The 26,518-nt window shown below is 41.6% G+C and overlaps 1 long non-coding RNA gene across 25 annotated transcripts in view; it reads right to left on the bottom strand.

Annotated features, from left to right (window-relative positions):
• LOC121494882 overlaps positions 1-26,518 on the bottom strand; it is a 364,318-nt gene that overhangs the window by 281,488 nt on the left and 56,312 nt on the right. Inside the window, exon 2 of one of the 25 annotated variants that reach the window (XR_005988905.1) lies at positions 12,184-12,313. The exons of the other annotated variants lie outside the window; for them this stretch is intronic. This is a non-coding gene — a long non-coding RNA (uncharacterized LOC121494882). The remainder of the gene's footprint in view (positions 1-12,183; positions 12,314-26,518) is intronic. 25 annotated transcript variants of the gene reach the window in all.

Below are 26,518 nucleotides of genomic sequence, written 5' to 3'. Positions count from 1 at the left end.
AAATTTAAAAATAAAGCTACCAATTCCAGGTTTGGATAAGGAACTGAAAAACATAATTATTTTGTGCCCCCAGGACATTCATTGATTTGGTCTGTTCTATAGACTATCTGCTGTTCTCAATTATTGCCCCCAAATGGTTCTAAGAAGTCTCTAAACAGTTTATTCACATGATTTCAGAACTTGCTTCCTTTTGTCTGAATAGGAGAACCTAGTTCCCTCCCTGTGAACTAAACATTGTACTTTGTGATCTGAAGAACAGAATGAACTTCACAAAGTCAAACCATCAGCTTGCCACTTTAAATAAAAATGATTATCATTTATCAAGTACATACCAGACACCAGGTAGTTTTACTCATTTAGTCCTCAAAGTAAAGTTGTGTGAGAGTAACCTTATGCCAATTTAACAGGCAAAAAAACACAAACTTGCACAAAGGCAGATGGCCAATAAATGACAGAGAAAGATGGGAAACCACGTTTGCTAACTTCATGGGAAAATGATTGAGTGGGTAAAAGCAAAGGATTTAGATCAGGGTCTTTTATATCCTAGAGCCCATCCCCTGAAGGAGATTAACACTTCAACTGCAGTGAGTCCCTTCAAGATGCCACTTAATATAAAATATTTGCTTACACTCTTCTGTTGTAAGATATCGAAAACTCTCCACTAACACCAATAGGGCATACATTATTCACAAGGCTTTATGCTTCTAATATTGGATACAGATATGGGAGCTGCATGGCTTGTAATCTGGTCAAAAAATGAAATCATACATCAATGCCTGACTACGCACATACACACACATCAGGGATGGGATATTTCCGTTCATTTATTCATTTAACAAATACTCATTGAGTGCTACAGTTGGAGCATCTGAGCCTATGTTTACTCATCTGAAAAATAAGGACAATGATTTCCTTGCCTATTTCTCCATGCTTGTTGCAAAGACTCACTTAAGGAATGTGTGAAGTCATTTGAATGACTGTAAACTGCTCCACCACCATACATTTATTACCAGGAAGCAATTCCACACAGGGGTTGGGTACTGCCAAAGTTTGAATTCCACTGCTGGGTGACCTAGGGCAAAGTGTTCCCTTGCTATCAGCCCCCATCTCTGAAGTTAACCTGACTGAATGTTTGCTCCTTAACAACAAAGATACCTGTTGAACACTGTCATCATGGGGTGTATGGGCTCTGGACACAAATGTGGTACCAAAAATTTCATTCCTGAGATAAAAGCCCCCCAGGATACAATGAAAACAGCATGCATCTGGGCACCACATAAACTAAATCTTGGCTCTGCCATTCACATATCAACCCACACCAGTCAGAAAGGCTAGTATCAAAAAGAAAAGAAATAACAAGTGTTGGTGAGGATGTGGAGAAAGAGAACCCTTGTACCCTGTTGGTGGGAATATAAATTAGTGCAGCCACTATAGAAAACAGTACGTAGGTTCCTCAAAGAATTAAAAATAGATCTACCATATGATCCCATTACTCCACCTCTCAGTATTTATCTGAAGAAACAAAAACACTAATTTGAAAAGAGATATGTACCCCTGTATTCATTGCAGCATTATCTACATATAGCCACAATATGGAAACAACCTAATTGTCTAAGGGGATGAATGGGTATGTGTATACACACACACATACACATACACACAATGGAATACTACTCAGCCTTAAGAAAGAAGAAATCTAAAAAAAAAAAAAGAAAAGAAAAGAAAGAAATCTTGTCATTTGTGACAACATGGACGGAACTTAAGGGTATTATGCTAAGTGAAATAAGTGTGACAAAGAAAAATACCACATGATGTTACTTATGTAATCCAAACAAAACAAAATTCATAGATATAGAGCTAACAGATTGGTCACTATCCAAGGGGAAGGGAATTGGGGAGTTGGAAAGAAGGGTGAAGGGAGTCAGTGTATGATGATGGATGGTAACTGGATTTATGTGGTGATCACTTTGTAGTATATACAAATAGCAAATTATTATGTTGTACATGTGAAACTGATATATTTCTAAAACTACTACTACTTTTTAAAAAGGCACAAGAGTTATGGATGAGTTTATTGGGCATTTTCATTAAAAATCCGCGTATGCAGATTTGTCTTCCTCATTTAGTTATTTTGAATCTGTCGTATTGATACCTCAACCGAATCTGAGACAGAAAGAGTTCTGTTCTAAAATCTTGTTATGATTATTACTGTTATTCTCATTACTGCCTAGAGATATAGTTGATGGAGCAACTGGTGGCAAATTCTGGTTTTCTCTATTTTCATGCTGAAGTCACTGATTCAAGGATGAAGCAAATGTATTCTTTTTACCTATCTTAGTTTATCTCCTCTGTCCCACAAGTATGTCCAAGGTGAGACCTGGAGCACTTTTCGAGCACTTTTCTCCCCAATTGTTCATTCAGCCACTTTTCAGAATGTTGGCTTTGGGGGAATAACATGACATCTTTCAAGTTCTAACTTTGTCCACAGGAAAGGAACTTGGCACTAGAATGTGTTGTCATAACTATTTATGGGACCAAGGTATCTCAACTCATGAACTCATTTTGCCTCCAATAGCAAGCTGGTCTTAAGGATGTTTTAAGTAGCGAATGTACAAATACTCCCATAAAGGCCATTTTTGCCAAGTGAACTACTTCAGCACCCACCTTCTTTCAGCTTTGATCATGTTTTTAACATTGGACACTGTAAGATCTACACTAAGGAAAAGGAAGGCTCAACTTAAAAAGAAAATGATAACGTCAGTTAGGGCTTTTTTTTTTTTTTTTTTTTAACCAATCTCCTTTTCCTTCTGGAAGCATTACACTGCTGTAATAAAGCTGTAGTACATCAAATGGATATTAATGTGCATCGTATCAAGAGGGCAATTTCTAGGCCACATTTTTATATGACTATTCTTACTTTAGAGTCACATAAGATCTGCCTTCTGACAAGTTCAAAGCACTGAGGAAATGTGACCTCATTAATTTGTTCCACATCTCAGAGTCAGGAGGGGACAGAAATAATTTTTCTCCCATCCTGCAGGTGATGAACCTGAGGCCCAGAAAAGTTTTGACAGAATTAGGAACACAGCACGGACCCACATACTTTGTCACTCAGGTAATGGTAGATACTCCTCCATACAAGACAATAGAAAAATGTCTCATATATAAACAGTGCACGTTTTCAGAAAAATTGTTAACATTTCAAACCTGTGAATCGGTGACAAGGTTTTCCAGATCAGAAGCAGAATTTTCATACTCAAACCTTATAGATCACAAAATTCGTTCGTTTTACTTTGTGGGGGAAAGGAGGCCCAGAGGGAATAAAAGATAATCCTGAGTTATCCAGCTCATTGGAGACAGAAATACCAGGTCTCTTGACATTTTGTGACCTTTTCACAGGACTCGAAATGGCACGTACCCTCCTGCATCTGGTGCCAGTAGAGGAATTCAGTGATCGATCACATTGCCCTTGTGTGCCAGGTTTACTCACAGTCTCTCAGTCATTCTAAACGTAGTCCTCCAAGCAGTCATAACCCTCTACTCAGACTTGCCACTCAAAATGCCAAATATAATGTTTAAAGCTACTTATTGATGGACACATGGGGTATATATATCAGGAAGGGTGCATGTAGTATATAATTACAATCTCACAACCATCTGGGATTCGCACTACTAAAGACACAGAAACTTTAGTCCAGAGAGGCCTACTCGGGGTCACACAGTGAGACCTTTATAAAATTCCTGCGTACATATAGATACACATATACACATGAACTTCACTTAAAGCTTCTTTATACCCCAAATCATTCCCTTTTTAATTTTTTAATAAAAATTGTATATATTTAAGATATACAGCATGAATCGATATACATAGTGAAGTTATTACTGTAGTCAAGCTAATATGTACAATTTTTTGTTATGAATGCGCTCAAATCTACTCTCAGCATATCTCCATTGTTCAATACAGTATCAAGTATAGTCATCATGCCTGTACATTAGATCTCTAGACTTATCCTGCATAACTGCAAATTTATACCCTTTGGCCAACATCTCCCATTTGCACCTTCCAGCACCTAATAACCACTCTTCTACTCTCTGCTGCCGTGTTTGACCATTTTTTTAAGATTCCACATGTAAGAGAAAGCCTATAATATTTGTCCTTCACTATCTTATTTCACTTAGCATGATGTCTTCAATGTCTACCCATATTGCTAGAAATGGTAGCTTTTCCTTCTCTCTTGTGGCTGAATAACATTCCGTTGTATGTATATATACCTCATCTTCTTCATCCACTTCTTCATCCATCAATAGATACCTGGATTCTCTTCCGATTCTGGCTATTGTGAATAATGCTATAATGCACATAAGAGTCTAGATAACTCTTTGAGATCCTGATTTCATTTCCCTTATATATACACAGAAGTGAGATTTCTGGATAATATAGTAGTCTTATATTGAATTTTTTTTTAGATATTTCCATAGTTTTCTACAGCAGCTACACCAATTTGCATTCCCACAAGCAATGCACAAGGGTTTCCTTTTCCCTGAATCCTTGCCAACACTTGTTATTTTTGTCTTTTTGGTGATAGCCATTCTAACACATGTGAGGTGATATCTTACTGTGGTTTTGATGTGCATTTCCCTGATGGTTAGTGATGTTGAGCACCTTCTTGTATATCTGTCGATTATTTGCATGCCTCCTTTTGAGAAATGTCTATTTAGGCCCTCTGCCCATTTTTTTTTGATTGAGTAATTTATTTTCTTTTTGTTTAGTTGTTATATATTTTGGATATTGACCTCCTATCCTATGTATGTTTTGCAGCTATGTTCTCCACTCCATAGGAGGTCTCCATGCTCTGGTCATTGGATCCTTTGCTGTACAGAAGCTTTTAGTTTGATGCAGTCCCTTTGTCTGTTATTTCTTTGGTTGCCTGTATTTTTGTGGTCATGTCCAAAAAGCCATTGCCCAGAGCATTGTCAGGGGGCTTACCGCCTATGTTTCCTTCTAATAGTTTTATGGTTTCAAGTCTTACATTTAAGTTTCTAATCCATTTTGAGTTGAATCTTGTGTACGGACTGAGATGAGGGTCCAATTTCATTCTCCTACATCCCATCACTCTCCTTTGATTACAGTTTTTGTATCATCTCCATCCTATTTTTTCCCCTTCAATTATCTTCACTTTGGATAGGTAGGTTTCTTTGCCTTGCTGAATTGAACAGTAAGATCAGATGCTCCAAATTCAGTGAATTAGAAATGCAAAGTAATTCCCTGTCTACAGTCACCTCTCAGCTATTGCTTGCTATAGGTTAGAAATGGCCTTTTCCTGAAAGGCATATTCGGTAGAACAAATAAATTCCCTTTTGTTAGAGATTTGTTGTGTCCCTCTCTCTTGTCCCACACTCTCCCTGCATCCATTTCCAAACCCTTACACAACTTCCTCTGCTTCCCTGTCCTCAAATGAACATGAACAAATTCAGCCCTGCTGTGTCTGGCATTTTAAATGGAGCTGGGGCCAGGCCAAAATAAAGTATTCCAGCATTTTCTAGCAATTCACCAGCAAGAAGATTAACAAGGATTTATAGCAATTTTCAGTTATATCTAAACGCCACCAGGGTAGCTTAAGAGTCCAGGCATAAATTCTAGAACTTTGTCTTTATCTTGCTAAATCAAAAGGAAAAGCAAAAACAAAAGCAAAATAAAGACCCGGGAGAAGTGAAAATTACACAGCCTATATGGTTTTTTAGCTGTCTCTAAATTAGTTAATGGTCTACCCAAGTCTACAAGTCTACCCAAGTCTACAAGGGGAAAGTTCAAGGAAGATCAAAACAAAATGCACTTTTCTGGACACAGAAGTAAATCCACTGAGGTGATCTTTTCCCATCAAACACGATGTGGCCAGCCTCCGGTGACCCAGCTTGGCTCCTAGACTAGAACCAGGGAATTCCCATTAGTGCCTCACAACATTAGCACATGGCCTTAAGCCTGCTAACGCACAAAATGGATCCAGTTTTTAAACACCCTTGGACCCTCTCTGTAGCTTCTATTTGAAGTCAAAGGAGATAAATGGCCTCAAATGATCCTCTTGAAAAAGTAAACTACATTTATCTTCCTGGTAAAGAAGATGAAAACAAACATCCTTAGTGTTTGCATATTGAGAGCTGGGATTCTGGTCCCTCTGGCAGAAGCCAAACACTTGGCCTGTTTCTGGACTGCATTTGAACAGTTTCAGATGCCTGGTTGTACCTGGTTTCTTAGAAAGATAAACTGACTCCAGGCTCCCCAAGGGTGTTGGCTTGTGACTGCTTGCTTTGCCAACACAAAATGTAAGCTACTGAGGCCGTCCTATCTGAAGGCTTACACTTCATCAGTAAACACTTTATTCTGCACCTTGTTAATACTGAGAGTATTTAATGTAAACTGAATTATTCAAACCCTCTGCGGCGTTGAGAAACACAGCTGCACCTCCTGGTGTCACGTTGGAGTCTCCTTGTTTGGTCTCCGTCAAAATCATGTAGCAGCAATGTGTTGGGAAGAAAAGGTAAATAGTTCTTGATTTCATCATTTATATACAGCTGTGTTTGTAAGCACAGGGTTGTTTGGGTAGGCGAATGCCATCTGAGATTCCTTGGTTCAACTGTGCGGCTGCCATCGCTCAGGAAGCACTGAGTCCACACAGACAAGCTGCAAGTGAAAGCTGATCAACATCGACAGTTGATCCAAATAATCAAAGCAGTTTATAGTACAGGCCATAGGAATCCTATACAGACATGGTATTAACACTTGGGAGGGAAAGAGAGAAAGATCCCTTCCATCCCCCTTCTGTGATACCAAGAGACTTCTGGGAGGATGTGGCCTTGGAGGTGGATATTGGGTGGTATTTCACCAGGCCTAGAGGACAGAGAGAACATACGAGGCAGGACATTTTAAAAGCAAGGCCTGATGTCTGACTGTATGTAATTTATATACCTGAATTTTCATATGCTCTTTCTTCTTCTTTTTCTGGCTTTTCTTTGTATACCCAGTGTCCCTCCTACATGCTAGTATCCTTCCTGATTGTAAGAGTTCTATTCTTGTGATTGTATCTTCCTTGACTTTTTACACACTACCCTTGTGCCCAGAGTAGGGTATGAGTTTAATAAATGCTCACTGAATTAACATTTGTTCATAGTTTACTTCTCCCTTCCTTTCTTTTCCATCCTCCCCCTATGACCTATCCTTGTTTGCCTCCTGATATGCTGTCATTCACCATGGCTTATATATGAGAAGTGGTCCACAAACCGTTGATGGAGGGATGGATGGAGCAATTTGGCAACACTGGTGGCAGGAACAGTGCCCATGGTCTGTAGACATGTCCACCTTATATCAAGTATTGTTGTACACAGGTATTTACGGAATTATAACACACGGGCACAGGGCTGGACCCCACCTATACCTTATCTGATTGAATCCTCTCAGTGACACAATAAGGTCAAGACCACCACCCTTACCATGCCAATGCCACAGGGGATGAAAACTGGGCTCAGAGAGGGGCAATCATTGCCCTGTGTTCACTGAGGTCATGCACAAGGGGATCGGAAGTTGCCCTTCTGCACATCCCACTTCAGATACTGGATTCCTAATTCTTTTCAACAAGGAAGCCATTATTTCACTCCATAACAAATAACACAGTGCTGGCTGGACCTCTCCTTAGAGACACCCCCAAATCTCATGTAGCACAGAGGACAGAGGAACATTATTAGAAAGAAGGTAGAGGGAAAGGGGAACAGAAAGCAAGTCTCAATCAAGGGCTGAAATTGGCTCACGTAGGCACAAATTTTCTCTGGACCATTTCATTCCCACTTGAATTGCTTCCCCACCCTTCCAGCTGCTTAGTGAATAAAACAGCGCAGGAAATGCAAGTTTATTAAGTGAATCCGAAATGGGGAGGCCCGAGCTGCTAGGGGATGTGGGAGAGAGTCCTCTCTGAAGGACTTGGGCTGATCTGCTGCGTGTGCTTATTTCTGCCACTGCTCGCCAGCTCTGAGCATATACTGAGCCCTGCCTCCCCCGCCTCAGCTTCTGGGAGAGCCACTACTAACAGGCTGTGAATAACAAGTGTCAGCCAGGTACGCAGCCGGCTCGGAGTCCATCTCCTCTGAGTGCCACGTCTTGGAACCTGGACCACTTTCTGTCTTCAGGAGAGGGTTCCAGTTCATATTGGCTCAGAGCTCACTTATCACCAAATGCTTGACAGGACTCTATCAGAACAGATAGCAGGATGGAAGGCCTGGCTCGGAATGATGAGGGGAAGGAGGAGAGTCAGGAAGGTGCCTCCTACCTGTCTGTACCAGGCTTTGCCGCAAAGGCCTGCCCGGAATTAGCAGCTCAGGTTTCTGAGGTCTCTGTCTGGGAGGGAGGATTTTAAAAGTATCAGAGAAGACATTTTGATGAACGTTAAGTCCGGAAATCTTCTAGCAAAATTTAAATTTTGTAACTTTAGAAGCGAAGGGACCAGAAATACGCTTCCAGCAAGGATGTTTTGTTCTTTTTAATAAGAAGGAAAGCCCAAAATACATTAAAGATTTATTCAACTCCATCTTGAAACTAGGAGATTGCTACTAATTCTTTTTTTTATATTTTATTTATTTATTCATGAGAAACACACAGAGGCAGAGACAAAAAAAAAGAAAAAGAGAGAGGCAGAGACATAGGCAGAGGGGGAAGCAGGCTCCCCAGAGGAGCCTGATGCAGCACATGATCCCAGGACCCCAGGATCATGACCTGAGCCACCCAGGTGCCCCTGCTATTAATTCTTTTGTAAAGGTATGCCTCACTTTCAGGAATGAGTAGGAAATACAACTTTTTTTCCCTTCTGCCTCCCTCTGCTTGCCTCTCACCCCACTGCGGATCTGTCTCCTTTCCCATGTACCCTTGATAGCATGACTATTAAAACCGTCTTTTACAGTCTGACCTACTGCCAGATAAAAATCAATCCGCTGTATTTCTTGGCATCCCTGGTGGCCTTGCTACAGCACATAATGCATAGGAGGGAAAGTCACTTTGAGAAAAGGGCAATGACACTCTTTGGGCTAGGTCTGGTTCTTCTGTTACTATTAAATTAAACTGTTGATCCAATTACTGCCACTCAAATTTCTGTCTGGAGGTTGACGGAACTGTAAGTGCCAAGGGGAGAAATGGCCCCTTCCCTCCCCTCTTCCCACAGTATTGTGAAGGAGAAGGCAGCCCTGAGTGGAAAAGGACCAGGTCATCACACGCAGTGGGGCTATGAGTATCCCAAGGCCACAGGGCAAAGCTAGATAGTTTCGGACATTTATACTGGCTCACTCCCAGGATGCTAACTATTTTGAGAGGTAGACAGGGAGAGAATGGAAGGGAAAGGAAGCACTCCTATTTCAACCCACTCATGACACTACTGCCCAGTGAACTTCCCCCCAAAACAAACCTGATCATCCCCTCCCCTGCTTAAAACTTTCAAGGCTCCCCTTGACTTCGGAATATTGGGAACAAGGCATTCCACAGCAGGCATTCCTAGTCGGGCCATTTCTGCAGTTAGTTCTGCATACCCCACCGTGCCAGGACTAACTGTGCTCTTTCTTATCTCTTTCTCTTGGCAAAAGGAGTCCCTTTACCTTGAACTCCCCTGACTTCTCTGCCTCTTCTGGCTAACTCAGATGTATCCCTTGTGTCTGAGCTCTCGTATGGCCTCCACTGGGCTGCCCTCCCCACTCCCGCAGATCCCACCAGCACCCTCATATTTAGGGTCTGCATTGAGCGTTGGCAGATCCTCTCTTTAGAGGATCCTATCTTTAGATCTAGATAGTAAATATTTTACGTACCATGACTCATTTCTACCAGAGGAGCATGAAAGTCTACACCAATGGGCCAGTCTGTGTTTCAGTAAAACTTGATTGGCTAAAACAGATGGTGAGCTAGATTTGGCCCATGGGTTATAGTAGTTTGCCATCCCTAATCCGTATTCCCATAGTTTCTTGAGCTTCAGTTCATCAAGACCCCGGTCAGAAACTGTGAACAGCTTGGGGGCAAGGACGGAGTCTTTTATCTCTGCATGCCAGTGCCTGACACAGGACCTGAGGCATGCATGGTGTGCAGGGGCATCTGTGGACAAAGGGACTGAGAAGGCTCAGTCAACTGGGATTTCTGGGACTACTTCACTCTTCTACCATCAATCCCTTCTCTACACAGTGTTTTTTAAAAACACTAGAGTTGTCTTTGGATTCTGTTGGGGGTGGGGCATGGGGAGAAGAGATGAGTTAGTATGAAACTGGTCTTTTTGTGTCCTCTGAGGGGGGAAACAAGGACACAGGAAATGTCTTCCTTTCAAATCTTTAGGCCCTGAATAACTGGCTCTTCTAAAAATTCCAGATTATAACTGGTAAGCCTTCCAGCTCCCAGAATGCTGGCAGGATCTGCTGAGCATCATTCCTTAGGCCTGCACATGAGGGCCATCAGCAGTGTGACCCCTCCAATCTCTAACACATTTCTATCCATCGCATCCTGCTGCATTTCCAGCAAGCTCGGGCAGCTCTGAGACAAGAATTTCTGGCTGTTCCTCTAAAGCAGTGACAACTAGCTGTGGTGTTTGGACAGCCCTGGGTATCTCCAGGGACCTTGTGGGGAGTGAGGGGATTCCCTTCCCTCCCACAGTAGTTGACAATCAAATGGATTTTTAAATGTTCCAATGCTTCAACAACCACAATAGTCACCACGAGAACTAAAATCCATATCCTACAGCTGTTTGGAGAGGTAGAGGGAAAGAGAAGAGGGGTTGGCAAAAAAACAGTAAACTTTTGTTCTTTCTTCCTGCCCAGTTCACGCCCCTTCCTTCTCATGTGAGCACCTTTTTGTTTTGGGGAAGATTGCCCATCTCTCCCAGTCCCTTCTATCTGGATAAGACTAAGTATTATGACCTAGGGGTGGAGGCATGATTCAGGCTTTGCCAGGCTGCCTGTTCCATCTCCCTGGCCCTAGAGATGATTTCTGAGGGATGGGCTTCTGACTCACATCAGGCCAATCAGAACCAGCCCTGGAACTTCTGAGGGAAATCCTGGAAAAGATTTCAGGTGATCTGAGAGGCTAATACATAAGTCAGAAGCTACAGGCATCCATTTTGTCAGCAGAGAGGGAGCAGAGCTGAGAGACAGAGTTCTAAAGACTTTGCCTGAAATTTTTAGGATTGTGAGGCAATGAGCTCCCATTTTTATGTAAATCAAAGTCAGGTTTCCAGCTCTTGTGACTAAAACAATACTGACCAATGGAAGAAGTGGTGACACACTCAGACAAAGCACTGGAAAGTTGGGATTCCCCATTCCGGAAAAGGGAATTTCTGCCACCAGTTTAGCTAGGATTTCCTTCTGACACCTTCTGTTGGGATGAGCAAACATGATGGTGGTGACCCACTTTCTTGCATCAGGAAGGACATTTTTAGAGCCAGTTTTAAAGTTCATGTATTTCCATGCAGTAGGGCTGGCCTCCGCTGATGGACAGCATCTGTGTGTCAATGGTCGTGATTTCCCTTTAGGATGCGTGAATAGTGGACCCAGGAAAGACCTCTGACCACCTGGTCTGGCTCCCTCATACAATAAAGGAGGACCCAGAGAATGCCCACCGAAGCTGTACACATGCTTTAGTGGCCAACCCTGCATTAGAATTCAGGTCTCCTGACTCTCACCCCTTCGCTCCATGGGCTCCCTGGCCCAATAGCCATAACCTATTTTTCCACTGATGAAGGCATATAATGATTTCCTTAAAGAAAGAGCCCGCAAGGCTGTGCTTAGAGTAAAAGTGCTTTCTGTACTGTAAAGTATGATTCATTCATTCAATAAATTATCAGAGGCCTACTCTGCACTCAGTACACATGTTAACAGTTAAGGGAACATGAATCCATGCTCATCTGAAGCTTCTATGTTAGCATGGGGAGACAATAAACAACACAGGAAACTATTGGAGAAGTCAAAGGGAGTAGCGAGTAAGCGTTAGGGAGAAAATAAATCCAGGAAGAAGTGCGAGGGATACAGAGGTAACCTGACCAAACAGGGGGACATGAATGAGGCAGTGACAGCCACCTAAGAGAGAAGAAAGGCCCTGCCCTGCAAATGGGGGAAGCGACCTGCAAACAGGGGAAAGGACTGTGTCAGCCCAGCAGTGGGAGTTGTAGAACAAACCTTCCTTCTGGGCAGTCACAGTCTCTTCAAATGCATTCCACCCTCCTGCATCTGCTTGGGCAGCCGGTAAGCTGTGCACAAATGCGTATCTGGTGGCACTTGGCAAGGTTGCAAAGACCAAGAGGTAGAGCTGAACAAAAAGAGAGAGGTGAAGAGTGAAGGACTATAAATCATCATACTCTTTATAGAGATAAACGTAGCAATACGTCATTTATATCCTTCTACCCAAGATTTCTACGTCTAGGTACTTATACCAAGAAAGTACTGTAATTAAGGATGTGTGTAGTTACTTGGCTACAAAAAATGCTCATTTATCTCAGTACTAGTTATGACAGTTCAAAATCTGAAACATCCTAAACATCCATCTGTGTGGAATTGGCAATTAATTATGGTATTTCCACCAGAAATTCCAGGAATGGCTCAATTTGGGCTGACTTGGTTCATGGACCTATCTCTGAACCAGTTGCTATGACCATGAAGACAGAAAACACTGTAGTAAGAAGCAGTTCTATGCAGCTATTAGAAAAGATGTCGTACACACCCATCCATATTTGTGAAAACAATAGGTACTTGGAACGGGTATATTTTATTGTCTTTGCATTTTATTGTCAACAAAGCTTATTAAAACAAAAAAAGTATATTTATTAAGATGAGAGATTTTGATTTGGGAAAAAAAATGAATCACAAAATAGCTGTACTACATTAGGTAACATAGGCCATATAGGAGCAAAAGGAAAGTCGAGCAGAATATATGCCAGACTAATAAAGCATTTTCTGAACAGTGGGCTTATAGATGATTCTTACTGTCTTTTTTTTTTTTTTAAGATTTTATTTATTTATTTGACATAGAGCACAAGCATGGAGAGTGGCAGACAGAGGGAGAGGGAGAAATGGACTCCCCATGGAGCAGGGAGCCCAACGTGGGGCTCATTCTCAGGACCCTGGCATCATAGCCTGAGCCAAAGGGAGACCCTTAACTGAGCTACCCAGGACCCCTCTTACTGTCTTTTTATTCATTAATTTTTTTACTAGAAAAATTAAAACATGCCCTTGATTTCAAAAAATAATCAGTACAAATGGAATACAAAATAAAACAAATCTATCCCCTCCAAAAAACCACTGTTTACAGACTCTTGGGTCTTCTTCCAAAAATTTTTTGTGTGTACACAAGCACATGTGTGGGTATGTGAGTTTTTCTTAGTATAAATAAGCTTTGTGAAAACACAAATAGAAGCAAACTACATCCACTGTTCTACACCTTGTTTCCCCTCCCTTAATTAATCTGAAATATCATTTATTATCAGCACGTATAAATAAATCTGTGCAACTTTTCAAATATTTTTCCATTACAGGGATGTCCCAGAGTTAATTTAATCAATCCCATTACAACTGAACATTTAGATGCTCTTAACTCTTGCAAATCTCAAATGCTGGCATCGTCTTTCTTTAATGTGACTCATTTGGGCACATATGTAAATATTTTTCTGATACATGAAAATGGAATTGCTAAGATCAAAGGATATATACATTAGTATCTTCATGGCACATTCCTGTATTTAATATTTTGTAAAATTGTGTATTACATGAATTGTTTTTTAAGTATACGACTTTAACATGGCATCGGGGAGTCAACAGTTCTTCCAAAATCTTCATTAAGCTCCACTATTGTTCATTTGACCCTGAGAAGGAAGGGGCCATGTGCTGGACTTATTATGGTGCCATGCCCAAAGGACACATTCTGATCTGGTTGCCAAAGTTGAGAGGCCAATGGCTGGAATCTGAAACAACAGCCTCAATGTATAGTCCATTTTATCTTGCCAGAAAATCTCAGGGCTCCTTCCCAGCATTATACACCCATTTAATAAAGCAGCCGGCAAAGACAAGCCGTTGGCTGAAGGAAATAGGAATATATCTCTGATATCTTTGGCATCAGGATACACTGAAAGAGGCAAAATGGTCAAAAACCCATAAAACTTTCATAGCCTATTAAGAGTGGCACGGCAGGCTTGGCAGAAACTAAGAACAGAAGAGGTAAACTTGCCCTAAAAAGAAAATAATGGTTGCACTAAAATTCCATAGAGTTTATTGTTTGGACAGAACAGCTTAAAGTTATTATAGACTGTGATTGCCAAGCAGTATAAGTGAGCCAGGGCTGAAGCAACATACAAGTGACAGACAATTCTTACTGCAGCTGGCATCTTAGTAGAAACCTGCTAATTGTGTGTTCAGGGATAACATCAGAAAAGGGCATTAAAACAACTGTCTAAACAGGATGAAATGAAAGCATATATGGCACATTTCCTCAAAGGACAGGAGGGCAAATGTTGGCAACTTTCTTTAAATAGCAGGAGATGAGTTTGCTTAGAACACCCAGACACGGGATTAAAATAACGTGATTCAACTAATTGTTTTTCACTCCCTGGTATGCTTCTTAGGCTGATAACCTTTCCTGGCTTGTTTCAAAACATATAGTTTTGCTCCATGATTCCAGCTCTTAAAAATTGTTTGGATAGCAGTATGTGTCCATTGATATCTAAAACTAATCTCTGAAGATGAATTTATTTGGAAATAACTCAAATTTTGGATAGAACGCATTTCGAACTTAAGGAGTCAGCGGGAAAGGTTTCAAAACAACAGATAGAATGAAGACCTTCAGGTAAATGTATATTTTCTGCACTGTCTGGTACAAAAGCCACTGGCTACATGTAACTATATAGTAATTAAAATTAAATAAAATTAAAAATTCAGGGATCCCTGGGTGGCGCAGCGGTTTGGCGCCTGCCTTTGGCCCAGGGCGCGATCCTGGAGACCCGGGATCGAATCCCACATCAGGCTCCTGGTGAATGGAGCCTGCTTCTCCCTCTGCCTCTGTCTCTGCCTCTCTCTCTCTCTCTCTGTGACTATCATAAATTAAAAAATAAATAAATAAAAAATTAAAAATTCAGTTCTTCAACCACAATTGTCACATCAGGAGTGCTTACCAATCCCATGTGGCTCTCAGCTTCCATTTTGGGTTGTACAAGTCCAGAACATTTTTTCACCATAGAAAGTTCTGCTGGATGGCATGGGATTGATTAGACCTTATCAATAATTCTCAGACCATGCTTTGGCCTGTCCACTTTCCACAGGTTCCACCTATATTTCTGAATGCCACCACTAGTCAACTCCTTCTTGCTTTCTAGCTTTGTGTTGTCACCTGGTGAAATAACATGCACAGCAGGACAACAGAAATAATATGAATACAGTCTGTGGCATTTTTTAATGGTGGCCACAGGAAACTAATACCAAAACCTGTTTTAGCTCGCTAGGGCTGCGTTATCAAAGTACCACAGACTGGGTGACATCAGCAACAGAAATGTACTGCCTAACAGTTGTGGAGACACAAGATCAAGGTGTTGGCAGGGCTCATTCCTTCTGAGGGCTGGGAAGGAAGGATTTGTTCCAGGTGTCTTTTGGCTCATAGGACAAGAAGATACCCATCTTCTTCCTAAGTCCATTCACATCACTTTCCTTCTATGCAGGTCTCTAGATCCTAATTTCCCCCATTTTTAAGGATTGAAGTCATGGGGGGTTAGGGCCCACCCTAATGATCTGATTTTAACTTGGGCCTCTCTGTAAAGACTCTATCTCCAAATCTGGTCATATTTGAAAGTACGGGGGTTAGAATTTCAACGTATGGATTTTGGATAGCATGATTTTAAGAGTAAAATTTTACCCTTAAAAGTATCCATAGCTATAAATGTAGGTTGTGGTGGGCAGAACCTCATATTGGGATGGTGTGACCTGAAGCCAGTCCCTACATTTCTGACTCTGTGACCTTGGACAAGTCATATCACCTCTCCCTACTTGTTTCCTCATCTTTAAGATGATGTCCCCTCTTACATTCTTTTTTTTAAGTTACATTTTATCTTATTCTACATCCTGCATTTATTTACTAAGGTACTTAGAGCTATGCAGAAATAAAACAACTTAACTCGATAGTTGTTTAAACGCACACCTAGGAGCCAAGCACTTTGCCAGGTGATGAGGATACAGAAATAGGTTTGGAATAGCATTTGACTCCAAGAAGCTCCCAGTCTAAGGGACTCTAGGTGTCAAATTGGCAAATATGAGAAAGTTAAGCTATTAATTGTGGGAACTGGATGTATATTAGCTCTCCTATTTATTTAAATGCAATTGTTATATAGTGTATTATTAGTTTCAGAGGTAAAGTTTAGTGACTCATCTGTCTTATACCCAGTGCTCATTACATCACGTGCCCTCTTTAATGCCCATCACCCAGTTACCCCATCCTCCCACCCTCCTACCCTCCAGCCACCCTCAGTTTGTTTCCTATGATTAAGAATCTCTTCGTTTTGTCTCCCTCTCTGATTTTGTCTTGTTTTATTTTTCCCTCCTTTCCCCTATGACCCTCTGTTTTGCTTCTTAAATTCCACATATGACTGAAATCATATGAAATTGTCTTTCTCTGATTGACTTATTTCGCTTTAGCTCTCCATCTCACTGTAAACTCAGTGCATGAATTTGGAAGAATTCTAAGCCTTCTGAGATCAGAAGAATGAAAACATCACTAAACTGTACAAGTGGGAAGGGAACTAAAACGTATTGATGGCAGCTTATATATCACATACTTTACTTCCATCCTTGTCTAATAGTCAAAATTATTCCAGGCCAAATTTGTGTGAGAAAAGCCAAACCCAATAACAAAAGGCAAGAGAGAAAAATCCAACTCCCCAGCAGTGGCATTATGAGGAATTTCGTTGAGTATTTTATATCTTACATCTCAGCACAGGGGAACGTCCTATGTCAAAATGACCCTGAAATATATTGTGTTTAAACCTCCATCCATGAATATGAAAGTGATGAGTACCCTGCATACATAAAAACACCAACTTTGGCTTTACACTCTATGAGTCAAAATTTAAAGGCAAATCCTAAGCAGAGACATAAAAGTAGAACAACCACCAGAGGAGCTAAAGATTAGATTTGGAGCAAGAAGGGCTGAAATCTGCTTTGGACATTTCCAATAATTGCTGAACAAAAGATAAGTGATCTCTGTCTCCATTACAGACTTGAAGGTACACTGGACCCATCTGGGAAATGAGTGGTGACAATAATGCTAATGCAATATGCTAGCACTCCACTCTGACTTAAGCAGCACTGTGGGTCCAGCCAGCCTCCTCCAAGACCAACCATGTAGCTTGTGCTAGCTTTTAACTTTGATCATCCTAGCACATGCATTCCTTCCTGGAGTTGTTGGACAGCCCCCTATCTTTGAACTGAGTAAATAAACTTGATAGTGAGCCCTTCAATGAATGCCTACCCATGATTATTGTAAAGGCTTTGGATCAGTCTCTTCTAAAACTGAAGACAGATTTAAGGGTCCTTTGCTATTTATTGGAAACCCTTGTTGAATGGGAAGATGTTTGGGGGCTGGTGATTCCAGAATAATAAATAAAAGAGACACGAGAGTCCACGTCCAAATCCATACAAAACTGCCTGACAGGTTACAGTGCAAATCTAAACACACAACCTTCTATAATAGCAAACATAGAGAAAAACCACCAAGTTCTTGCCATCTCAGCCTAACTATTTATAAACGCATCCAAGGTTCAGTTTTAGCTCACTCTCATGCTTAGGTCTACAGTTTTCTGGCATTAAAACAAAAAAAAATGCCTTTTACTGATGTATAGACATTGATAGACATCAGTGCACAGACATACAAACCTAGGGTCATATTTTTCACCGCCTAGGAACAACCTGGGGTCAGAAGCTTAGAAGTAATTTGAGTGTCAGTCATCGAATGGACTGGAAATATGATACAATATGGCTCCGAGTAGGAGAGAAATACAGCATTCATCCTTATCTTCTTTGTTTCTGTCTTCATTTTTCCCTGTACAAGACTTTTTATTTCAGGTTGCATATTCAAACAGATAACTGCTTACAGTCATATGCTATCTATCCTCAGTGAAAGGCTGAAAAACGTACAAAGCACATCCTTCACAGCTGTATTTGCCAATAATTTCTGGATCTGTTTGGAGCTGATCTCACCCTCAGCCTCCCTCCAGTACCCATCAAAATAATGGATGGTGTAACTTCTCTCTAGTGACACTGATATAAGTAGTAACGTGCTGTGGTAGGGAATTTTTGGCTTCTCTCTGATTAATAGGTATTCCAGACTCACAGCCCTTTGACTGTTTTCTTTAGATTGGGGGGAAACGATGCATAGGGCTGGAGTCTGAGAGGGAAGAAGAGAGCTTCTCAGATCCTGGTGGAAAGAGTCCCCCAGTTCACTTTCCTCTTGCATGTTCACCTAATAGTACAATGGGGGCTGTTAAGAGCTTGGGATTTGGGTCAGACTGAGCTGGACCCAATTCATGCTTGGCAAAGAAGGAATACTACTCAGCCTCTTCCCAGGCTCCATTTCATCACCAGAGAATAGGAGTAATATTAATACCTATCCACAGGGGTGGTGTGAAGTTCGAAAGCCATAATGCTGGAAGAATCATTAGCCAAGAGCCAGCCACTTGTAGACCACTCTGCTTATGGGATTCTGAACGTGTCAAAAATGTAAATTCCTAGGCCTTGCCCCTAGCATAATAAATCAGAAATTATGGGGAATTTATGTTTTAACAAGTCCAGGTGGATGTGACATGTATTAGAAAAAACTAACCTTCTCCACTCACTATATGGATCTTTTTTTTTACCAATAGCCTTAACTTTAAAAACAAAACAAATACAACCCCCCTCCCCTCACTTTCGTAATCCTGTAGTCGGTAAGATGAGATTGAGCCATCCTTGGAAGGAAGTTTTAGCATAGGTCTAAGTAAGCAGGGTTTTATATGTCTGCATCCTAGAAGTGATCAGATCTTAAAATAAGCCAACAAAGCTAATCAGTCATCTTTTTGAGAAAGACCTTCTAGATATGGCTGCTAAATGCAGTTCAACAAACTTAATAGTGTATTTAGTCACCCAATGGTACCCCTATTCTCTGAGAGATTAGCACTAGGAATTAGTAGTGTTATAAGAATTTAGTCCCTGCAAACAATGTAGCCAAGAATACAAGGTCTTGCAGGAAAAGCTGTTGATCTGTTTATTCTCAAAGTCTGAGATAAGCATCCTATGGAAGCTGTGCAATGTCCTGAGCAAACCTGCCTACAAGGTTTGATTGACAGGATGCCTGAGAAGAAGCATGGCTACAGTGGACATTGCTTTTATGTCCTTAATCTCAATCCCCTCCACTTTCCATTGAGTAGCAGCCACAGAGTCATGTTTGCTCCACTCCTAGCTCCAGGGTTAGGCCCCCATTTAAACAAAACGCAGAGTAATCCTCTCTTGCTTACCCTAATGATTGCCTAGGTATCCCAGCCTGGTCAGTGAGAACAGGCATTTCTCTTGCCTCAAGGATCAAGGAAGTCTAAGTAAGGGGATTTTTGTTAGGATGCAGAAGCTCCTTGTTAATAACAGTGTGTGGGGTGGGAAGCCATTTGCCCCCATGTAGGATAGCCACCTGCAGTCAGTTGTCATTGTCATCACTATTCTCCTTCCTGTCCTCACCTGCTCAATTCTGGAAGAGAATAGGATTTCTGAACAGGGTGGCCTAGAAGAAAAAAATAATTTGCAGCAGAGGCCAAAAATAGAGAAATACTTAAGAATTTCCAAGGAAAAGAATCAATAAGAAAACTAATGTAGGTAGGAAATGACTATCTATAGGCCTTGGGGTGAAAAACATAAAAATAAAACACCATGACATGTTAAGTGCAGCATAAGTTCCTCCACTCCCTGAAAAGAGAAGGATTAGTTAAGGCTTTGGGAGGATATACAGCTCTTGAGGTGAGTTCTGCCTAATTTAGACAAAGAGTAGAAGGAAAGATCTGTGGAAACACAGGAGTGTTCAGTCAGATAAGTGTCGCATTCTTGATTTTAGTTCAAGTCATGGTCTTGATGTTGTGAGATCAAGCCCCACTTTGTGTCTTGTGCTCAGCTGGGAGTCTGCTTGAGATTCTCTCTTTCCCTCTCCTCTGCCCCTTCCCCCACTCACACTTTAAATAGATAGATAGATAGATAGATAGATAGATAGATAGATAGATAGATAGATAGATAGATAGAAGGTTAAAAAAAGAAGAAGAAGAAACATGGTATAAGACACTCAGGTTCACAGGCATTGAAATGACCATGCAACAGCTCTCCTGGATTGAAGGGTAGATGAGGGTCAGATACAGGTCTTTTAGGCCATGTGAGAATTGTGGTCTTTATCTGTGGTGGAGGACTGGGAAGGGTGCACGTGGCATCATGAAGCGTTTTGCAGGGAGAAGAGTCAATGCCTAGTTCTCAATTACAGCCTATTAGGAAAGGTGTGAAGAATTAACAGCATAGCATAGTCTTAGCAGAGTGCTAGGGGTCCTGCCATGGTTATAGTGATTCTATAGGCCAGTTGAGGAAAGTAGGAGACAACTTAGCTGGCAGGCAAGCAGAACTGTGTGCTCCAAGATGCAATGCTAGTCCTCCGTCGCTCCTGCCATGGTAATGGGTTGTTCTCTATGTGATGGAAAACACTTTTCTGCCTGGAATTTCCTCTTGAGACTCTAGTGCACAGGCCTTTGGCTAGCTCGCCAACCCTCTGGTGTGTCATTTAACAATACCACAATAATTTACTACTCCCAATGATGATTTTCTCAATTGTTTTTTTTAAATATATATTTATTATTTATGATAGACACAGAGAGAGAGAGAGAGGCAGAGACACAGGAGGAGGGAGAAGCAGGCTCCATGCCAGGAGCCCGACACGGGACTCGATCCCGGGACCCCAGGATTGCACCCTGAGCCAAAAGCAGGTGCTAAACCACTGAGCCACCCAGGGATCCCCCGATTTTCTCAATTGTTAAAGAAGCTTTCGGGGATCCCTGAGTGGCTCAGCAGTTTAGCACTGCCTTCAGCCCAGGGCCTGATCCTGGAGACCCGGGATCCAGTCTCACATCAGGCTCCCTGCATAGAGCTTCTCCCTCTGCCTGTGTCTCTGCCTCTCTCTCTGTGTGTGTCTTTCATGAATAAATAAATAAAATCTTAAAAAAAAAAAAAAGCTTTCATTTTTCTTGACATATTCATGGTTCTGAAGCTAAGGTAGTCTTAGAATCACTATATACATTCAGTATAGGGTTTCTCTTTTTTTTCTGCCCCTGTAAAAAAGCTGATGATAAGGGATGCACTATGATCCCTTCATGCATCAAGGAAATGTCACAGATTTGATGCTCTTTTTTTCCTTTTTTTTTTTAAGATCTTATTTTTTATTCAAAAGAAAGAGACCAAGAGTGGGAGGGATAGGGGCAAACAGAGAGGGAAAGCAGACTCCTCACTGAGCAGGGAGCCTGACATAGGGCTCAATCCCAGGACCCTGGGATCATAACCTGAGGCCAAGGCAGACGCTGAACCAACTGAGCCACCCAGGCACCCTTGATTTTCTTGATTATAACTCTTCTTATGTTAGTAACACCCCTATTCTTTGTGTTTTCCTCACCTTAAAATAATTACTTATTTAATTCTTTCCTCTTACACTAAGCAATGAGTTCCTTTAAGGACAAAAGCTGTTTTATTTATCTTAATGCATTTCCTGCCCCTTCCCACAAATAGTAGCTACTAGGTCCTGGCACATAGTAGGAGTCAATATTTGTTGTATTTATGGATGAACCAATCCATAATAAATAATATCATATAAATGATTTAAGGATATCCGTCAAGATCCCCTGAGGTGGGGAGGAATCAATTTATTTGCAATCTGGGCTAAATTTGTAATTTTTTTTTCTCTTGAGTGTTTACAATGGACCGGACTCTGGGCTGAGAGCTTTGTATACAATGTTTCATTGGATTTCCAAATGAACCCTCAATGAATCATATGTTCTCTCCACTTAACTAGCATATATACAGAATCAGCAATTATTTGCCCAAAAGTAACCAGCTTGTAAGAAAAAGCACCATTTCTTATCTCTGGCCTAACTGACTCCTTAGCCTGTCCTCCTGGCCAGTGCACTGAAACATTTAAACATGCCCTTTCCAGACCTAAATTTTGCAATTAAGGAATAGAGTTCTCTGAAATGCTAGTGTTTGCACCCTTCTCCAATCCTTTGGTAGTAACCATGGTATCTGGAGCTGCCAACTCAGGAATACTCTAGGGTAAGGAGTGGATTACCTCCAATTCCTTTGTTGTATAAAGAACCAGTTCAGGAAAAGATACACATGTTAATAGAACTGTTTGCATATTTTTTCTATGCAGGGGATTTTCTTTTATCTTATTTCAAGTCGAGGAGGTTTATCTTCATAATTCAACTTTGAATGCAGAAATGCATTCTTGCTAAATCAGACACCTCTTTTTCTTTGGAAAGGAAAGTGGAAAGAATTACAAGATACCATAATGACATGATGGCCCAAAACATTCAGCCTAGATTAAATTTGGTGGGGAGGTACCACTGTATATTTAGATATGTCAAATCACATTCCCTAAAACCTGCTGTGTTAGGTGTTAGGAACTGCTAGTTATTCCCCTAATATCAACCCTTCTTTCTTTGTAAAAAGAGACCTCTGATTTTTAGCCAGGTATCTGGCTGCCCAGTATATCAGAGTTGGGGCCATGGATCTAAGTTCTGGCTAGGACTCTGTAAGTGGACGCATCATGTGACATATCAGCTCTAGAAATCTTCCTGAAAAGTCTGCCACTGTGCTTCCTTAGCTCCATCTTCCTCAGTCTTTCTTTCCTGATGGCTGGATTTTAATGTGTAGGCATCCACACTGGAGCCCAAGGTGACATTGAAAGCAGAAGCCCATACACAGTGGATCATTAAGACAGAACAAGCCTGGGTCCCTGCAATCTTCATGAACTAGAACCATCATAATAACCCCATGCTGCCTTCCTCCGGGTTTTGACATGAGAGAGAATAAAGTTCTATCTCTGCACCACTGTCATAAGTGTATTTGATTATGGTAAACCGAATCCTAGTGACCCACGTGCTAACAGCATTCAAAAAGACCCTGAGAGTAAGATGATCACAATGATGGCCAGATTACAAACATGAATGCTAGTCTTATACAAACTTTGTCACAGGATCCAGCTATCTTTCTTTTTATTTATTTATTTATTTATGGTAGTCACAGAGAGAGACAGAGAGAGAGAGAGAGAGAGGCAGAGACATAGGCAGAGGGAGAAGCAGGCTCCATGCACCGGGAGCCCGACGTGGGATTCGATCCCGGGTCTCCAGGATCGCGCCCTGCGCCAAAGGCAGGCGCCTAACCGCTGCACCACCCAGGGATCCCTCCAGCTATCTTTCTATTAAGAGATGAGTATGTTATGTAACTGCCATGAGGAATTCTAATGGAAATGGTGGTTATTTCTTGGGGGGTAAGGAGTTAGTGGACCAACAAATAAGTGAAACACTGTCCCATAAAAAGTTCATCTGCTGAGTAAAGGGCAAGATAGAGAGTGATGAAAGAGCTAGAGAAATCTGTGAACAAATAAAACTTAGGATAAATGGTTCGATCAGAAGTGGCATTTGGAAGCAAGCTTATGTTAGCCCTTCAAAATCTGTCTAGAGCAACTCGCCTCCTCTACCTGAGAAGGGAGTGAGGTTGGGGGTGCTTATAAAAAAAAAACTGTTCCTGGCCCTACTCCATTCGTTCTCTGCAAGGACACTTTCAACCTGCGCATCTTAAAAGTACAGCTGCTGTATCAAAAGGCCTGGGTGGGGCCCAAAGTTTTGCTTTCTAGCATGTTCCCATGTGATGCCTATGCTACTGGTCTACCTTACAGACCATGCTTTGGGTAAAAAGGTTCCACAGAGCTGTCAAAGAGATCTCTTTAAAACCTAAATCAGGGATCCCTGGGTGGCGCAGCGGTTTGGCGCCTGCCTTTGGCCCAGGGCGCGATCCTGGAGACCCGGGATCGAATCCCACGTCGGGCTCCCGGTGCATGGAGCCTGCTTCTCCCTCTGCCTGTGTCTCTGCCTCTCTCTCTCTCTCTCTGTGACTATCATAAATAAATAAAAATTAAAAAAAAAAAAAACCTAAATCAGACCATGCCAATCTCCTACTTAAAACCATTCAATGGCTTCGAATGGCAATTCTAGTAAAATTGAGTCCTTTTTGCATCTTTGAGACCTATCATAATCTGGCGCATTACTGGCTGAGTTTCAACACATTTCTTGCCTTGTCCACTCTCCTTCAGCCACACTGGACTTATGTCTGTCTCTCAGCACCTTGTTTCATTTTTTAGCTGACACTTACAGTATCTGGAATTCTAATTTATTCCAAACCTATAGAATATAAGCTCCCAGAACTTAGCTTGTAGGATGTACCACCATATTCTCAACACCTAGCTCAATGTCCACTACAATGTAAGTGCTCAATACAAATGAACACCAAAAGCTAAAGGTTGAACTATAAAGGTAGCAAAAATAACCGATCCTGGAGCACAAAATTCTGGTAGGCAAGAGAAACTGGGGGACTGAGTGATACCGTTCTCAGCAACATACACACACACACACACACACACACACACACACAAACACACATACACAGAGCCTAGTGTCCTGGGAGAACTGGCTCCAATTTAAGTTACATCCCTACAGCAAATGGCACCAAAACCAAACTCTCAGTGTCCCAGCAGATGGTGGATCACAGCAGTGACAGACAACAACAAAAGCCCATAATGACCAGCACAGTTGGGCCTGCCTTGGCGTTGGTGTAAGAGCCAGCCTTCAGGCTCCAGGGAAATGCCTTTGTGATAGTGATGACTTCCATGGCAGTGAAGACTGAGCTGCGGGTCACCCCAACTAAGACATATCTCTGAATGTGACACCATTTCCCAACAAAGGCCTCGTGAAGAATGAGTACCCCCATCTCTTTCTCCCCTCGCCTGCTTGCAGTGCTATAAAGTCCAAACAAACATGTACACTCCAGAAAGGTTAAGCAGCTCATGCCATGGAAAATGGCCATCATGTGTTTCCTTTCAACTCAACCCTGATTCCCTCCCCAAGGGTGGAAATAAAACATCTTGAAGGTCTGAGAACATTCAAAATAAGCCATCATTTAGAAGTAATGGCCGCTCGTGCTATGCACATAAATAAAATCCATACTAAACTTAAACACATTTAAAAGGTCTTTGTAAAGACTGCCTTTTCTCTATAAATGTCCAAAAAGATTAATTAAGAACAGGATGACTCATCCATCTAGATTGATTAAACGTATATTTAAGGGTCAGCCTGGAAACAATGCCTAGATGTATTAACACACAATTTGCCCAGAGTGATTAGTCTATTTATTTTACTTGCTGACAATATTTCTAGAATTAAGTCATTGTTAATCTATGACTGAAAGGGGGGACAGGACCGCCCTACTCCCTGTCCAAGAAGCCATCTTCTCTCACCTCCCAGTACTAGCATTCCCCTCCCAAATTTTCAGACTTCTTTAAATCTTGGAGAGGAACCGAGATACCAGAGTATAGAGGGAGTGCTCCCAAAATCTGCATCCCAGACTCAGCCCACCAGTCCTCTCTGCCCTCTCAGAATGTCTTCTCCTTTCTTACCCCTTTCTTTTATATCAGGGCCCAGTCTCCAAAATCCTTTTGGGAAGCAATGTACTCTTTTCAAAAACGAAACACTGATTCTCTGCTGATATCGAAGCCTGAAGACTAGGAACTAACATGGGTGCTAATAACCACGTACGGTAGAGTGTACTACCTGTGTTGTACCCTCTATCTCCATTAACCTTCACGAAAATCTGCGAGGAATTTGAGATATAAATATTCATATCCCCACAGGTAAATGAAACTGGGAACTGAGATTTTTAGCAATGTTCACCTTGTTAGAAGTGAGGAAAGCAGGCTTTGCAGCCTGGTACACCAAAGTGGCAAGCCTATGCTCTTTGCTCTTGGGTTGTGTTATTTCACGAATGTGTGCAATCTGTGGGTTATGCTTTTCCGAAAGTGGATTCCTGGCCCCCAGGGTGAACAGTTGAAGGCTGAGAATAAACTTTCGTCCTGAACCCTGTCACCATCTATGTCCCTGGTAGTGAGTCAAGCTCATTGTGTGCCCCAGACACATTTGTTGATAGAACGCAAATTATGTTGGTAATTTTCCTCTGGCTGGTCTTTGGTTATGGTGGCCAATTCTCTGGCACTTATCTCAGCCATGTTTATTAATATAACAGCTAGGAGGTTTTTTAAGAGCCAATCATACTTCTAGACTGACCACACGATTCTAAAAAGAGCCTACCAGCAGAGCTGTAAAGAAAACAAGCACTCGGAGTGAAAGGGTAAGGAGCCAGGATCTAATCGTCCTCATCAAAGTGGTCT

The sequence above is a fragment of the Vulpes lagopus genome, chromosome 7 (assembly GCF_018345385.1).
Source record: "Vulpes lagopus strain Blue_001 chromosome 7, ASM1834538v1, whole genome shotgun sequence".
In the NCBI taxonomy this organism is placed as follows: Eukaryota; Metazoa; Chordata; class Mammalia; order Carnivora; family Canidae; genus Vulpes; species Vulpes lagopus.
Note: the sequence above shows the minus strand (reverse complement) of the source record. Positions and strands in the feature narration are given on the sequence as shown.